This window comes from Equus caballus, chromosome 13 (assembly GCF_041296265.1).
Source record: "Equus caballus isolate H_3958 breed thoroughbred chromosome 13, TB-T2T, whole genome shotgun sequence".
Lineage (NCBI taxonomy): Eukaryota > Metazoa > Chordata > Mammalia > Perissodactyla > Equidae > Equus > Equus caballus.
This window is the reverse complement of record NC_091696.1, coordinates 33,189,050-33,207,567: the sequence shown is the minus strand read 5'-3', so window position 1 is coordinate 33,207,567 and position 18,518 is coordinate 33,189,050. Positions and strand designations below refer to the sequence as shown.

General features: G+C 43.8%; 1 long non-coding RNA gene across 1 annotated transcript in view; it reads left to right on the top strand.

Annotated features, from left to right (window-relative positions):
- LOC138917149 (uncharacterized) overlaps positions 1-9,302 on the top strand; it is a 51,910-nt gene extending 42,608 nt beyond the window's left edge. Inside the window, exon 4 of the long non-coding RNA XR_011424701.1 lies at positions 4,269-9,302. This is a non-coding gene — a long non-coding RNA (uncharacterized lncRNA). The remainder of the gene's footprint in view (positions 1-4,268) is intronic.
- The last annotated feature ends 9,216 nt before the right edge of the window (positions 9,303-18,518 follow it).

The following is an 18,518-nucleotide window of genomic DNA, read 5'->3' as shown; positions in this document are numbered from 1 at the left end:
GTGAACAATTCTGGGGGGGGGTCTAAGAATCAGATTTCCTCTAAGTCTTACAAGAGTGCCAAGCTGGAATAGATGAGGCCAGTCATTTTTAGCTATTGTGTCATTCTGTATGAGATCCTAATTCCAGAGGGAGCTCGACAGTTAGCCTGGCTTAGGTCAAGGGGAGCTGTGGATTGTACACTAGCATGTAAGTTTCCTAAAGTTGAAGTGAGAAGACATTGACTATTAATTATCAATCTATGTTTTCAGCACCAAGCCAGTGTTTGAAACAAAGTAGATGTTGAGTGAGTATTTGCGAAATGAACCAATTCAGGAATAACAGAATGTTTTCACTCTTTGACTGGGGTAAGATAGAGCATCTGGAAAAATAGTCCCTAAGGCCCAAGCCAGCGGGGAAGAGAGAATTTTCCAAAAGGAAATCAAGGTGATATTATCAAGAGAGAATTGGATGGGTGCTGGGCAGCCAACAGAGTGGGGTATGTAGAGAGATGCTTTTGATCTCCCAGCAAAGTTTATACCACAAACATGGAAAACATTAAACCTCTCTCTCATTTCAAGATGGTAACAAGGCATTAGGGTCAGAATGCATCTAAATGCATCCCTGTTTTCCTGCACACACAATGGTAGCCAGATTTGGGATGCTGTTGACTGGTGACCTGAAGTCCCGTGTCTCTGCTGTTTTAGTTCTGGTGGGGAAGGCCATTTGCTAGTGCCAGCCCTGCCCCGAGTGAGTTCCCTGAGCTGCAGGCACATTTCCTCCAAGAACATGCCATATGTACAGAGGCTGTTCCAAGGAGAAGCAAATTTGCACATCCCACTCAAAGGGGGAATGGCAAAGATGGGTGTGAGGAGCCCCCGGATTTCCTGCTCTTCCTCTGAGGCAATTTAGGAAGGATCACACGACTCATTTCAAAGGATCAAGGAAAGAACACCACCTGGGAAGTGGGAAATGCTCAAGAAGACTCTAATAATGAAGCAGCTTTTGTGTTGACAAGCAATGTAGCTTTCTTAAGTGAATCCACCTGATTGTGGCTATTATGGCCCAACCAACTCATTTTGCCCACTGGTCATATGTAATTTAGCTCTTAGTTATAAGGTGTCTTCTGAGGTCCTCAGAATGCCCAATGTGTGATCCTCATTCCCGCAGCTGGAGCACAGCTCAAAGAGTGCTTCAGAACTCTCCTTTGAACAAAAGCAGGTTTGCTTTCCAGCCTCTGTTTCAGCTGTAAGTTGGAGACCTTCATACATGTCTATCATTTGGGATGGAAGCATGGATGCTGAGGACCGGAGTGAACCTGCTTGGATAAGAAGGTGGAACGATATGTGAGCAGCCAGGCCACACCTAGAGCAGAGAGATCTGAGGACGCATCGACCTAATCTGACTATATACATTTTTTTTCAGCCTGCAGGATCAACTTTTTAAAATGCTATTTTCAAATTCTGTAAAATTGGGAGGATTTACATTCAAATCTGGATTTATAATTTGTCTTGAAGCCATATAAATTCTTGTGATACTAGGTCTGCTTTCCCAAAAGGAAGTGGAATTGGAGCTGGTCTGAGGAGAGGCGGCTCCCTCTGGACAAGCCTGAGCTCTCCAGTTGACCCCGCTCAGCTTTGGTCATAGCACAAAGTGTGTGTGTGTGTGTGTGCGTGTCTGTGTGTGGCGAGGGGCCTGTGTAGGTATATGAGTTTGCAACTCCAGATCTACAACTTTATTCCTAATTGGGTGTGCCCTAGGTCTTAAATTGCTAAAAGTCTTTTCTCTGCCTCTTTGAAGAGGCTAATGACTATTATGGGATATGCACGGAGGGTGGCTAGTCATTTGGGGCAGATTAGGAAGATGTTGTAACACGAGGCCAGGTCTCTATATGCCTTGGGGAAAGTTAGCCTACTTTTAGTTCATCTTGGCACCTCTTATAATCTGCTTTCAAGTTTTTAAGGAGTTTGACTTATAGGTAAGGCCCAAGTCACCTTATTATATGATACGCCGGGTGATAAAAGGTCTTGAATGCCATGCTAATGGTTTATGTATGGACAACAGGTTTGAAAGCTCCAAAGCACCCCAAGTTCTGCTGCCTAGGGTCATGTCATGCCAGCCCCTGTATTTGGAGTCAGCAGTTCCCACTGAAGGCCACAGAGCCATGTGCAGTGGGTCACGACTCCAGGGATGGACCATCCACAGAAAGATCTTCATCTTTAAGAAGAAATTGTACTTTCATATCTTTTGACCGTTACTCTCCTTTTTTGTGAATTTATGTCACAGTTGGCATATGTGCACCATGACATATGGGTGACCAGTTTGTGGCAACATTTTTTTTTTTTTTGAGGAAGATTAGCCCTGAGCTAACATCTGCTGCCAATCCTCCTCTTTTTGCTGAGGAAGACTGGCCCTGAGCTCACATCCATGCCCATCCTCCTCTACTTTATATGTGGGACGCCTACCACAGCATGGCTTGCCAAGTGGTGCCGTGTCTGCACCCGGGATCCGAACCGGCGAACCCCAGGCCGCTGAAGCGAAATATGCGCACTTAACTGCTGCGTGTGGCAACATTTTTAATAACTAGAGACTGCAAACCATCTAAGGGCCTATCAGTAGGGAAGTTGAACTAACTGTGGCACATCCACGCAATTGAATGCATGCAGCTATGAAAGGACGAAGATGTCTACAGCTCATACAGAATGAGCTCCAAAGTATATTAAGGAAAAATCACAAGGTGTTGGTTAGTATTTGTACTGTGTTTCTATTCATTTAAAAAATGTGCAGACACTCACTTATGCTTTTATAGGGTGGAATATTTTTAGGAGGTAAACAACGACGGCAGGGGTGAGCTCCTGAGGCACCAGCGTTGAGAGATAGACATACTTTTCCTTGCATGTCCTTCTGTATTATTTGCTTATTTTACCATGTTTATGTATGTTTTTTTTTTCAATAATAAAAATCGAGTTGTGTGGTTGTGTGCACTTACTTTCAGGCTTAATTTCTCCCGGAGACTGCTTCATTCCTTCTAGGCAAATGTCTACATCCCCCAGAACAGTTTTCTAGAAGGCTACCTGGCTGGCAGGACAGAGCAGGTTGTCCCGGGCTCCTGCTGAGAGCTGTGGTTCTTTTCTTGGGATTCTGGATGAGAACAGCTCTTGGGTACGAGGTGGTGCCTTGTGGAGCTGCTGAGTGAGTGGACAAAGAAGATACAGAGCCAGAAAGCAAGTTTGTGCTGCTGTTCTCATCTCACCTTGCTATGACATCTGCCACCCAACACCGTCACCTTTCGCTTCCCCACATGTCGAACAGATGTGATACTATTTGTCATTTCCACTCTGGGAACATTTCAAGAAATAAACAGTGGAGATAAAACTCTGGCTATCTTGGAAGACTGTGTCCTCTCTTGCAGCTCCCATAGGACAGGGCATGACAAATCTCTTGCTCAACACTGAGGGTATAGGCAGAGCAGGTTAGGGTGAGTGGGACCAAGTTTCAGACCCATGAAGGACTGGCAAGGGGATCATAGATGATAAATTGTTCTGCAAGAAAAAGGGGGAATGGAATTCTGGGGAAGGGGGAACAAAAGTACAAGAGCGTCCTAGAAGCAGATGCGTTCTATGTGTGGGGAGAAGCTCAGAGTGGCTGGGTCACAGGCTGACACGGGATAAGAGCAAGGGGCGTGACTGGAAAATTTTGTAGGGAGTTTAGATTTTATTCTGAAAAATTTTGATTCCTAGGAGGGTTTTTAAATAAGAGAATAAGGATCTAATTTTATTTGACAAAGATAACTAGCAGAAGTAAAGGACAGAGTTACTAGGACAAGTCCCTCTTGACTAGAACAGGGAGAGAAAGTTATTGTAATGCTTTCTAGCTCAGGATGAGAAACACTAAGAGAAGGCCGTGACAGTAGGGAAATAAGGGTGAGGACAGATCTGAAAGGGACTTGTGAAGTAAGATCAAATAGCTTGGTGAGGGACTAAATGACAAAGTAAAAGGAACGTCAACAATGGCTTTGAGTGTTTGTCTTGGAGACGCCGCTGACTTAGATGGGGCAGACAGAGCACCAGCTGGGAGAGTACTTTTTGACCTTGAAGGTTTAAATCTTTGTATTTCACCCACAGTAAGAGTTGTTTGTGCGTGAAAGCCCTCTGATTGCATGAATTGACTTCACCAACCATTTATTAAGCCCTTGGTGGTGCAACATGGAACAAGGGATTGTGTAAGGCGTGAAGGTCAAGAAAGTCTTTGGAACTGAATATTTTACATCTCTCTCCCTCTCCTCCTACAGAACCAGAAAAGATATTTCCTCTCTTCTAAAGAACAGTGAAAGCGTCCACAGCAAAAAGAAGTAACACCATAGCCCTTTGAAGATCAGTGTCAAGCTCTGCCCCTTCAGGACTTTCCACATGCACCAGTACAATGGCCCTTCTACCTCAATGGCAACAACTTGAGGGTTACCCAGGAAAGACAGCAAGGAGACGACTAAATGATGAGCAAAATCATTCGTCAAAGACCACGCGAGACTAGCAAGGATCATAGTTGCTGAGTGGGAAAATACTTTCACTGTTGCAAGCAGCTCAGACCGAAGGGGAACAGGCAAGTCTTTGGAACTGCTTGGAGGGACAGATTGAGACAATGGAGGATCCACGGCCCTGGCAGACTGGCTTCTCTTGCTGCTGCGAGTCCTGCTCCATGACACCCTGGCGAGATGTCCTGGCCCTATTGGGATGTGGTTGCCAGGCTATCTTGGGGAGGGCAATTCCTCCTCTTGACAATTTCCTGGAATCTGCTGGAATTTTTTTGCCTCAAGGAGGATTTAACAAGCTGGGGAGAATTTCGCTCTGCTGCTTTTTCTGCAACTCTTTTCTTGTTCAGGTGCCAACAGGCCCTCGTCCTTCTAGGATTCCAAGCTGTAGCTTCTTGGGAGGCTGATGTAATGGTTCTAAGCCTCAGAATAGAAGACCCACTTTTTGATATGATCTGTCTGCTGTGTATTCATCCCCATTCCTTGCCCTCTTACCCTTCCTTCTAAAGACCTGCCAGCGCCTCTCAACATCTTCACGGTGAGGATCTCTCCTTTGTCCTCCTCTGACTCTCTGCCTATTCACTCTCTGCTTGAGCTACCCCCATTAAATTGCTTGTTTTCAGCTAATGGATCTACATAAAAAGACTCCAAAACACTCATTTCCAGGCCCATGGTCTGGTCCAGTTATTCATTCATTCAGAAAACATTTATTTACCGTCTATGCTGTGCCCAGCCCTACCCTAGGCACTGGGCATATGACAGATAGACACAGTGGGCTCTCATGGAACTTCCATCCTCACTCTTCTAGCTATCTGTTAGATGTTTGGGCTTTCATGTGCCCCAAACCTGTCCCAGTCTGGATTTATTATCTTGGCCATCCAACCTGTCCTCTGCCTGGCAGACTTCTGTTAAGGGCATCACAGTCTCTTGGTCACGTGGGGTTGAACCTCATCCTCATTCTTCACCCCTTCCTCTCATAACCTCCTATCGATTCTGTTGCCCAGCTTTATCGATGCTGCCTCCTAACTTCCCGTGTTCGATTCTTCCCCTCCTTTCCCATCTCTCCCGCCTTAGTTCAGTTCTCATCACCTCTCAGCTGTATAGCTTCTAATCTTTTCTCTCCCTCCGCTCAAAATCATTGCAAACATTTTTGTTATATAATAACCTTCATGGCCCGCCCCCCCCCCCCCCATCATCTTGAAATAAACCCCAACCAGGGCCTCTCGGATGCCTCATCTGCTCCTGGACTGCTTTCCTGAACGTATTTGCAAGTAACTCCCAGCAGAGCTTCCCTGGAAGAAGGAAAAAGAAGAACAGAGTAGAGGGCGAGGGGAGACAGGAGGAAGAGGAGATTCCGGCACACTGAACTATTTGTGGAGTGCCTACAATGTGCACGGCACTGTGCTAAAGCTTTGTGTACACCAGGCCATTTAATAATCCTCCCCAAGGGGCAGATATTTTTTAAGCTCCCATTGAAATGTAAGGAAAGTGAAATTCTGACAGTTTAGACAACTTATCAAAGTAAATGAGGTAATAAATAACAGCTCACGTCTATTGAGAATTTAATATGGGTCAGGCACTGCCGAGTGCTTTACCAACATTATCTTCATCATAATCCCATCAGTTTGGTGCTCTTAGGATTCCCATTTTACAGATGAAGAAACTAGGGCACAGAGACATGAGTGACATGCTGGGTCCGAGGCCACCCAGCCCCTGTGTGGTGTAGCCAAAACAGTCACCCTTATGTCAAAAACAAACAAACAAACAATTTAAATAGATACTGAAGTCTTCCTTCTGTGGGAGCAGCAAAGGGAATTCCATTGCTAGCTATAAAGGGAAGCCTCTTATAATCCCTCTCTCCATCCTTCTCCCACACATCACAAGCATGGCTGATACCTACCATTTCTCTCCTGGTCTCCTCTAAACTTCCCCATCACTATTTCTCTCTCTCTCTCACCCTCCCCTGCTCCTTCCATGGCAGATCTCTTTTCTCATGGGAGTAATTCTGTGCCTTTTCTGATGAAAATCCATCAAACCTTTTTGGCTTTATCCAATTCTTCTCTCAATGCCAAATGCCCCAAACTGATGGCCCATGGGCTGTATTCAACCACTTGATATGTTTTTGTTCAGCCAACACAATTTTTAAAACAATCCTACGCAACACTGAAAAATCAGTGGCTTTCACACAGACTTTCCAATTTCTGGCTTGCCCTTGCCTGGTTTCCAGAAGATCTAGCAAGAGTAGGTCTGCATCACTGGCCGCCCCATCACACACACTCTCCAGTCAGTCTCGTCCCCACCGTTCATTCTCATTGTCTCTCCATCACAAGGCTTCGTTCTATTCTGACTTGTTTCCGAGTCTCCTTAAAGACAGGAAAACGAAAGGGAGAGAGAAGACATTGCATGTCTCAAAATCCCATATTTCACTGTGGATGCAAATAGTAATCCTCTATGTTTTAAGATTGTTTTCAAAAAAGAAGAAGAAAAAGATCAAGTGTCTTTGAAAAAGGAATACAACCGTGGCTGCTTACTCACTTACATATTCTTGTGGGCACCTGAGTTGGTGAAATCTAGATTAGATGAACAGAACAGAAAAAGACCCCTTTTCACCTTAAAGTGGAGATCAACAGAACAACAAAAACCCAGTTGATCAGACAACACAGAAACCTTTTTAGAACGGGAGAGGGGAGGGGGAAGCTGTGGGTTATGTGTTGATATTTCCTGCCTTGCTAGTTGCAAGCTTCAATCTCCCCTACGTAGTAATGAACCAACAGCTCCTTCCTAACGGAAATCGCCAGCTGTTAAGTGTTCTAGATGTTATTTGAATTTAAGTAAAATGACTCCTTCGACGACTACCTTGCAGCCAACAGCTTTTACAACGTTTTCTGATACAAGCTGTTTCACAAAGAGCTTGTATCTTTTTACTACCGAGCATCGAATTCTGAATAAACAACTTAATAAGATTTTCAGCAGAGATTTTAAGAGGATCCGTCATACGGGTTAACAACAACTGTGATATATTATTTTAGTGCAAGAGTAAAGACCTGAGAGAAATAGCATTTTCAATTTGACTTTATGGCCCCCCAAATTGTGTTCAAGTTAAATGAAAGTTAAAAATTTGGTACTAAGAGCAAAGACTTTGGACCCAAACTTGGGTTTGAATTGTACTGTTACTCACTTATGCAAGCTATTGCACTTTGGGCGAGTTGCTTCACTAATTTGTGCCTCAATTTTCTCATCTATTAAAGGAAGTAATCCTACTGTATGGGATTGTTGCAGCAAAGATTTGTGATATAGGACCTGATACATAGTAGGATAGGTTAAATACTTTAGGTTATATGTGACAGTAATTCAGCTCAAACCAGCTTAAGCAAAAATGAGAATTTCTTGACTTGCCTAACTGAAAATTTCATGAGCATACCAGCTTCAGGCATAGCTGGATCCAGGGGCTCAAACGATGTCTCAGGACTCAGTCTTTCTCCATCTTTGGCCTCTGTTTTCTTCTGTGCTTGACTTCATTCTTCACTGATCCCAGCAGACTAGCTGGCTACTTTTTGGAGGGAGCAGAACAGAGCACTGGAAGAATATAGGCTGAGATGTGGAAAATCTAGATAAGAGCTTCCTTGGACAGGGCAAGACTAGTTTGGGCACCACAGTCCATGTGAGGTGTCCTAGCAGAGGTGGTATTCAGAGCCAGCATAAGAACACAACATTTTATCCTCATCAAAGCCACATAGAATAGGCAGTTTCAAGATGATCATTTCCCTTTGAAAGATAAGGAAACTGAAGCTCTGCTATTAGTTTCCTGTTGCTGCTGTGACAAATTACCGTAAACTAAATGGCTTAAAACAACACAAATTTATTATTTTGCTGTTCTAGGGGTCAGAAGTTCAAAATGAATCTTCCTGGGCTAAAATCAAAGTGTCAGCAAGCGCTGCATTCCTCCTGAAGGTTCTAGGAGAGAATCTCTTTCCTTGCCATTTCCTGCTTGGAAAGGCCACCTGCGTTCCTTGCTCTTGGCCCCCTTCCATCTTCAAGCCAGCAGCACAGCATCTTCAAATCTCTCCCACTCTGATCCTGATCCTTCTTCCTCCCTCTTTCCTTTGTAAGGACCTTTGTGATCATATTGAGCCCACCCAGATAATACAGGAAAATCTCCCCATCTGAAAATCCTAAATTTAGTCACGTCTACAAAGTCCCTTTTGCCATGTGAGGTGACATATTTGTAGGTCCTAGCGAATGGGACAGGGTTATCTTTGTGGAGGCCGATATTCAGCCTACCATAGGCTTCTAAAGGTAGAAGCCCCATAGTCACTGCTTAAGACAATAGCTGAGTCACAACTAGAACTGAGGTTAATGGTTCTAAGCTAAGGCAGTCTCCGTAAGAGTCTTGGTTCCCCTACCGAATAGCTGTGCGGCCTCTGTCGGGCTTCTCTGAGCCTCTGTGTCTTCATCTATAAAACGTGTGTAATGTTATAAGGATTAATCTGTTTGAAAATGTCTAGCAGAGCATCTGACATGGAACAGAAAATTGTGATGCTAAGCATTCCCGTAATTTTTCCCAGCCTTGAACAAGCAGGTACACTTAAACATTCGGCTCAGGGAAAACTGGGGGAAAGCCAGTGGCGTATTGGGGTACAAAGAGCTTTGGGATTTGAGTCATACATATGACCATAAAGAAGTTGACTTTCACTGAGTTCCTCATCATAAATGGAGGCAATAGGTCCTTCCCTTACAGAAATAAGCAAAAGATGTCTACCTTGTGCTTGGCACCCTCAATAAATATACTTCCCTCTCTCACTGCCTTCCTTTCATCTTCTTTCACCTTTTCTTATTTATTTCCTTTACTTTTTCTGTTCTCCCTCTCTTCCTTTCTGTCTTTCTTTCTCCTTTTTCCCTTGCTCCTTCCCTGGTGGCCTCCCTTCCTTCCTCTGTCCTGCTTTTATTTCATTCTTTCCTTACACCTTCCTTCCTCTCTACCTCCTGCCTTTCCTCTCTCTCTCCCTTCTGTCACCCACACTTGAGACCTCCATTTAAGAACAGTTGATCAATTTCAGGGACTTCCTGGTCTCTCCTCTTATGTGTCACGGCAACCAGTACTTTCCACTCATCAGTTTCTTAGTTGTGCAATCTAAATGCTAATGATCCCTGCCTAACCTACCCCTTCATCCCCCTCTGTGGATACACTGAACACGCCTCTGTACACACACTGTACAGAGGCAAACAGGTCTACTCTCCCTACTCCCACCCCTTGTCCAGGTTGTGGGCTCAAAACCGTGCCATCTTGGAGACCTCTACTGGTCCAGAAAAGGTGGGGGGAGCCCTTCATCCAGAGTCCCCCAGAGCTTCTTCCCTCCCTGCAGGACCCTATCTACTGAGCTGGCCGATGCCCACGCTGATGTCCTCATTCCCTTTCATGCACTGGTGGTTTTCAGTCTGATATTGAAAGCGCAATATGCTTGCCAGTAATGATGTCTTATTGGAGTGTAAAGATTTTCCCATTTCATTGCTTTATCCTGAATTTAAAGTATTTTGAAATTCACTTACACTGGAGAAGACCAGCAGCCGGACGTCAGCTGTAAATAAACCTGTGCCTTCTAAGGTGTTATCTCTGAAATGTGAGACGGGGTAGGTTACTGCTCTCGTGCAGGCTGGGCAGAACCAGAGCTTTTCCATCACGAGGACCAGGCAGCCTCTTTTCTTCCTAGTGCTTGTCCTGGGCATGAGGGCACTCTGACCTTGTGTTTTGAATCCATTCAATTGAAGTCTGTCCAAGGTGTTGAGATGGAAGATGGCTTAGCTCTCAAGTAGCTGCTTGAAAAATCAGAAAATCTTAAAGCTAATGCAGAGACTGACAATAGAAGGGATACAAGCAGGGCATGGCGGAGGTGACTTATATTATTGTTATTGTTATTAATGTTAGCGACTATTTGTTGAATGGCCACTGTGCATTGGGTGCTCTGCTAAGTGCTTTGCGTGAGTTACGATCTTCATTAAGCCTCTTAACAACCCTGTGAGATTGTCGGGAGGCCGCCCAATCTCGCCAGACAGATCTGATGCTTCTGAGAACCTTCTTACTACCCGGTATCAAAGCCATTGCCACAGGTGTCCATGGAAAATCAACCAGGGAGACTTCTCATGTAGATTGCAGCAGGTGCTTAGGTTTACTCATGGATGACACTGGCCCACTAGTGACCAGAGTGGCAAAGAAGGATGCCTGAGACTCTCTGGACCCAAAGGCAGTGTTCCGGCAGCCACTGTAGCTTAAAGCATACACACTGGAATGAATCCTAGCTCAGCTACTTTCTGCCTGTGTGCCCCAGGGCCTTGTCATTTCCTCTCTCTGGGCCTCGGTTCCCTCATCTGTAAAATGCGGACAATAACGGTACCAGCCTCAAGGGTTGGGAGAGGACCACGTGAGTCAATAGGTGAAGCACTTAGAACAGTGCCTGGCACGTTGTAAAGGCTGTATAAGTATTCCATACCTAAAACCTTCAAAAACCGCCCCAGCTTCTCAGCACAGACGATACTCTGTGCCGTCTCCCACAGGTCTGGGTCGATGGTATGTCCTGGATGACAAGCAGTAGAAAATGGGGGCTCTCAGGCCATTTTTTCCTCTTCTGTTTCTTGTCCCTTCTCAAGGACTGGATGTGGGAAGGTTGTGGTAGGATAGGGTGACCAACTCGTCCCAGCTTGTCCGGGACTTTCCAGGTGTTAGCAAGTCTCAAGTTCTGGGAACCCCCTCAGTCTCAGGCGAACCAACAGGAACAAGACACCCCAATGTTTGGGTTTTGTGGGGATAAGTGCAGGATTGGAGACTACTAGTTTGCTAGGTCTGCCGTAACAAAATACCAGACTAGGTGGCTGAAACAACAGAAATTTATTTCTCTTAGTTCTGGAGGCTGGAAGTCCTACATCAAGTTGCTGGTGCGGTCGGTTTCTCCTGAGGCCTCTCTCCTTGTGTGTTGTAAATAGAAGAGTAAGTCCTTATTGTGGAGTCTTTAAGGATTACTTCAACCCAGGCACAGAAATTACACACAGAGAGGCATATGAAATGAAAGGGTTTATTATATTTACAGGTCCCAGAAGAAGGAGGCAAGCACACCACACAGGCGGCCATGCGGGAGGAAGGCCAGGGAGCAGGCGCACTCCACACCGAAGTGGTGGGGAGCTGAGAGAGAGAGAGACAGAGAATGAGAACCCACAGGAAGTGCCCTTATCGGGTGTCAGGGTGGAACATACAAGTAAAAGGCTCATTGGTTACTGGGTCACAGTCAGGGGAGAGCAAGAAGAGGACTTGTGGCAGGGACCAGCCTTACCACCCTGGGGTACCTCGTATTCTGGGCGGGTGCTCATAGCCTGTTTGCGGGGATGCCGAGCCATCAGGAAAATAAGAAGTTTTAATGACGTACAATACCCTCTGCCTGCAGGTGGTCCATCTTCTTGCCGTCTCCTCACATGGCCTTTTTCTCTGTGTGGGTGCATCCTTGGGGTCTCTTCCCTCTTCTTATAAGGACACCAATCATTAGATTAGGGCTCCACCCTTATGAACTCATTGAATCGTAATTACCTCTTTAAAGTTTCTCTCTCCTAATACAGTCGCACTGGGCGTTAGGCCTTCAACATGTGAAATTAGGGGAAACACAATTCAGCCCGTAACAGACACTAGGGGTTTTAATGCAAAGGGTTTTCAGTGCAGCCTTTCCGCCCCCTGGAACTTAAAGCAACTGAGAGTTCTCTCTGTACATTGTTACTCTGTCACTTCCCTGTTAGTGGCATTTATAGCACACACAGTCATCTTTAATTGGAAGACATAGCTCAGTACTAAACTGAATTTTGGTACTAAATTTTGGCCACACAGAATTTTGATAACAAGTTCAAATTAACTGGCTCTAATGTTCCTAAAGCAGTCTTTGGGCACCAGCCGGGGGTCCTACAATTCAACTCAATTCTGACACTATCTACCAGATATAGAGTCAGATTCCACAGATGAGGGGTTCGGTCCTATGAGACTGACCCCTCCCGCTCAGAGACCAGTTGCAAGCCCAGGTTGTTACCTGTACTTCTGACCGACTGGCTATAAATCAGAGGTTCCCATGACGCCCTCCTTGGGTTCAATTAATTTGCTAGAGCAGCTCACAGAACTCAGAGGAACATTTTACTTACGAGATTGCTAGTTTATTGCAAAGGCTATGACTCAGAAACAGCCAGATGGAAGAGATGCATAGGGCAATGTACGGGGAAAGGGCATGGAGTGTCCGTGCTCTCTCTGAGTACGCTACTCTCCCCAGATCTCTATGTGTACACCTACCCTGAAGCTCTCCAAACCCAGTTCTTTTGGATTTTCATGGAGGCTTCATTACCTAGGCATAATTGATTAAACCATTGGCCATTGGCAATTGATTCAACCTCTAACCCCTCTTCCCTCCCAGGAGGTTGAGGGCCGGGGTGGGAGAGGGGAGGTCTGACAGTTCCAAACCTCTAATCACCTGGTTGGTTCCCCTGGCAACAAGCCTCCAACCTTAGGTGTGGTCCAAAAGTCACCTCATTAATGTACCAAAAGACATGTTTATCACTCTCAACGCTTAGGAACTTTCAAGAGTTTTGGGAGCTGTGAGCCAGGAACCATGGACAAAGACCAAATATATATTTGTTTTACAAGTCACAATATCATACCACCCAAATGCCACCTCCTCTAAGAGGCCTCCCATCAGTATCTTAGCCATATTACTCACCACGTTTAACTTCTTCTGTCTCTTCTAGGCGGTGGGAGAGATTAGGTGGGTCCATTTGTCAGTCAACTATTTACTGGAATCCTCACTAGGTACCAGGCAGTGGGGCTTCAGTGATAAACAAGACAGATCCCATCTTCCCAAAGGAACTTATATTTTGGAGTGAGGAAGCAGATAATAAATATATAAACATCTAAATACAGTAATTTCTGGTTTAGTACAATGCTTTGAAAAAGTAGCCATGTAAAACTATTAGTCCTTCTGGAAAATTGTTGGACTATCCCACATGACCTAAAAGTTCATTTGCAAAATTCCACTTGAGTGCCTGGCTGGAGTATTATTCTTGGGTTGGGTTTCAAACTAGGGTAGCTGGACAGAACGCTTCCTCTCTTTCTGGAGGTCTCAAGTTGCTTTAATTTAGGAGTGGCCTTGAGCTGTCAGGCCATTTCTTGGTCTAATGTTCAAGCACCGTGTTATTGGTGGTGGGGGGAGCGGGAATGACCTATTAAATCTCTCTTTCCTCAGCTTTCTTGGATCCAGGCAAGGAACATACTTAAAATAGCCATCAAAAGAAGATCTGGTCTCAGCGAAGGAGAGAGAGTAAAAGGAACAAGGTATTTTGCAGAGAAACAGTGAAAATCCCAGAACCCAGCAGTAGGGAAGCAGGTTTATACCTATGAAGGCTTGCATCCAAGACTAATATCAACCTCTTCAATCCACATAGAGCTTTTTGTATGCACTCTTGACTCCGGCTCCATATTTGTGTGCTTGTTTCTTTGGATCTTGTATAGTTATATTTTATAACGATCTTGAGAAGAGTCAAGGCAGGAGAGTTTGTGTGTGTACAAGAAAAGAGAGCTCTAGTTTTGATAACAATCTGCTTATCCCATATCCAACATTGAGGATGGATCCCTCTACAGATGAAGAAAATTTTATAATTTTAAAAGACAGAGCCGTCTTTTCCAAAGGCCTCCTGGCTCTCAGATATGAGCTTGCTATAGACTAAAGGCCTCTGTCCACTTCCCCGTCAATTCCTATGTTGAAACCCTAACCCACAATGTGATGGTATTTGGAGGTGGGGCCTTTGGGAGTAATTGGGTTCAGATGAGGGTGGGTTGCTCATGATAGTGTCCTTGCAAAAAGATCCACCAGGGAGCTAGATCTTACTCTCTCTCTCCCTTCACCACGTGAGAAGGCAGCCGTCTGCAAGCCAAGAAGAGAGCTCGCCCCAGAACGCAACCATGCTGGCCCCATGATAGGAGATTTCCAGCCTCCATAACCTTGAGAAAATAAATTTCTGCTGTTTAAACCCCCTGTCTCTGGTATTTTGTCATGACAGCCCGAGCTGACTGATACTGAGTGTCGTCAGGCAATATGCCAAGTCCTGGGGACATGAGAAAAGAAGATTTGGTCTATGCCTTCAAGGAACTCGTAGTTTAGTAGTGGAGACTGAAAACTAGATCACGTTGTCACACAGAAGAGTCTCTCAAGTGACCTCCACTTAACCTTTTCCAGGGATTCCCAACACTGTCCATTCTTTCTGGAAAACAGTGTAGTGGGCTGAACTGTCTTCCCCGGTTCCTATGAACGTGAACTGATTTAGAAATAGGGACTTTGTAGATGTAATTAAGTTAAGGATCTTAAAATGAGATCATGCTAGGGGCCGGCCCAGTGGCATAGCGGTTAAGCACACATGTTCTGCTTCGGTGGCCCAGGGTTCGCCGGTTCGGATCCCGGGTGTGGACATGGCACCGCTTGGCAAGCCATGCTGTGGTAGGGGTCCCACATATAAAGTAGAGGAAGATGGGCACGATGTTAGCTCAGGGCCAGTCTTCCTCAGCAAAAAGAGGAGGATTGGCAGCAGTTAGCTCAGGGCTAATCTTCCTCAAAAAAAAAAAAAAAAAGAGATCATACTAGATTTAGGGTGGAGCCTAAATCCAGAGACTAGCTCCTTAAGAGAGAAAGGAGAGGGAGAATTCAGACACGTACGGAGGGAAAAGCCATGAAAAAATGGAGGTAGAGATCGGAGCGAGGCATCTACAAGCCAAGGAACCAAGGCTATCTGGAGCCACAGAAAGTAAAGAGAGAGGCATGGAACATTCTTCCTCAGAGCCTCCAGAAGGAACCAATCTTGCCAACACCTTGATTTTGAACTTCTGGCCTCCAGAACTGTGAGAGAATAAATTTCTGGCGTTTTAAGCCACCAACTTGGTGCAACTTTGTTCTGGCAACCTTACCAAACTAATTCATATGGTGAGCACTGTTCAGATTCAGTGGCCTCACTGAGCTCTACTGGTCAGTGTGTGACCCCCTGGTACGCTCCATATGCTTCTCTCAACTAGTTGGCTTATGTGTTTAGTAACAGGCATTACATTTATTCTCACACATAATTAGGCCAGTTGTAATAATTTCTTTTGTAATTAACCAATTTCATTAGTATGCAAACCAACAAAATATAAATATAAAAAAGGAAAAGTTACTGAATCTTGAAATCAAATTTAAATGCTCAAATAAAGGTGAATGACTAAAACCAATTTCTTGAATTATGGTGGCCAAACTTTTTAAAAATCCAGTTCTATAAGGTTTTGCTTTTAGATTGTTTTTGAAATGTCTGTAAGTTCCCACTCCACCTTATAGCAACCCAAGCTGGAAATCATTGATGATGCCTTATGGGTGTGGTTTACGTCAGAAGACGAGAGAGTTCCAGTCTGTGGCTCCACACAGAAGGAAAAGGCTTTCTGACCTACATCAAAATATTGGTGATTGAATATACATTTTCTGGTTAAGTGAAAATAAAACATTTAAGGAGAGTGCATTATTTTAGTGATTTTAATGGATTTTTTCAATTAATCTATTATTCATCCCAATTGTGTCAACTGGGAGGACTCGTACTGTAATAATGATTGTAATAATAGTAACAATAATAGGTAAATCATATGGAATGCTCATTACGTGCCAGGCATGGTTCTAAGCATATTTTATGTTTTCACTCATTTAATACTTATAGCAGTCCTGTAAAGTAGGTAGTATAGCGTCCACCATTTTACTACCTAACAGTAGGACACAGGGACCGGGTGGGACCTCCTCCGAGAACATGGGTGGACCCAGTCGGGGTGTGAGGAATCTTAAGTGTGCTACCAGGAAGCCAGTTTCTTGGAGTTTATGGGCTAAGAGTTTCTTTCATGTGACCCTGGAACAAACCTGAGAGTGACCTAAACAGAATGGATACCTTGTGTTCCCAAAAATTTGAGGAAAAGTAAGACATTTACCAATTACCGCCTTGTAGCCTTGCTTTAGTGAAGATTAGAGCCAAGGTGGGGTTAACCAAAGAATCGCTTGTCACCATTTCTACAATTGTGTTAGAGACAAATTCTGCGAACCTTGTTATGGCTGTGTATGTTGCCGAGCTGTGTAAGTTCTTGAGGAGAGGGAAAGAACATTGGCCCCAGAGCCAACCACCTGGGTTTGAGTTCTGAATCCTGACTCTGCCACGTTGTGACCTTGGTCAACTTGCTTCACCTCTTTGCATCTGCGTTTTCTCATTCGCAAAATGGGGAAAGTAATAGCACTTATCTCTTGCTTGTTGGAAGACTAAATGAGTTAATATTTATAAAGATCCTAGGACAGTGCCACGCAAATGGTGAGTGCTACATAAGTACTAACTGTTAGCATTGAATGATTCACTCATTTGACAATTATTTACTGTGCATGACTTTATAACCAGCCCTGTGCATCTACCTGAACTTTACATTGAGAGATTGCAATGGACTGAATGTTTGTGTTCCCCCAAAATTCATATGTTGAAATTCTAACCCCTGATGTGATGGTGGGGCCTTTGGGAGGAAATGAGGTCACGAGAGTGGAGCCCTCATGAATGGGATTAATGCCCATATAAAAAGCACCCCAGAGAGCTCCCTCACTCTCTTTTCACCATGTGAAGATACAACGAGGAGTCTGCAACCCACAGGAGGGTTCTCACCAGAACCCAACCATGCTGGCACCTGATCTCGAACATCCAGCCTCCAGAACTGTGAGGAATAAATTTCTTTTGTGTATAAAACACCCAGTCTATGGGACTTTGTCAGAGCAGCCCGCAGTAAGACACAGGTTTGATGTTAGATGTCTTACTGGATATTACCTTGTGTGTGAACCATGCTGTGAAGCCCTCCAAAGGTGCCTTTTGCTCATATTATTGGAGGTGCATTAAAGGTGCATTTTTTTGCTCATATTATTGGAAAAAATAGAAAATTCCTTAAAAGCAGAAGAGAAAATAAAAAATCATCCATAATTTTATCATCCATGCATAACCACTATTTACATTTTAAAGTCTTTTCTTCAGGGCTTTTTTTATGCATAGTTTTTTTTTGACATAATTATATCCATTCTCTACAGGCAATTTTTATCTTTTTTTTCAGTGACTATTATATCATAAGCATTTTCCACATTATACAGTCTTTGTGAACATTGCATTTTATGACTCCATAATGTTCCAGGCTAGGATTATGGCACAGATTATTTAACCAAACACTTAAATTAAAAATTTTTTATCTCACTATTACTTATGTTGTTGTGATGATGATCTTATTGCATAAAATCACCCCCCCGCCCAACTCCAGCCCACCACCAGAATTTTGGGTTACTTCATTAAGCTATGTAGTCCAATGTGTAATTACTGGATCAAAGGATGTGACCATTATACGGCATTCAATACACGTTTACAAATTACTCTTTTAAAAAGGCTGTGCCAATTTACACTCTGATTGGCAATGTAAGAAAATACCCATTTTTCTACGCTTGTAGTAATATGCCTGTTATCATTTTAAAAGACCAGCTAATTTGAAAGGCATGAAATATTGTCGTTTTTATTTGCATGGGTTTGATTAGTAGTAATACTGAAAAATTTTTCCACGTTTGTTACAGTGACATTTCTTCTTTTGGGAAATGTCTGTTATATCTTTACTCCATTCATCCATTGGCATCTTTGTTTTTCTTAAAGATTTATATTAATTCAAATATATAAATACATGGTTCCTTTCTGATGGATTTGCTTCACATGTGTTTGTCACTTTCCTTTTAAGTTTGATTATGCTTTTTATGTACAGAAGACTTGTATTTTTTGTAATCACATCTGCTCATCTTTTCCTTTGTGATTTTTTAATCTTTTCTAAATCTAGACACTCCTCTCTCTAGAAGCTTGATAAATGTTCATTTCTATTTTCTTGTAGCTTATTTATGCTTTGATTAAAAAAATAACTCTTTGATCTATCTGGAATTTGTTTCA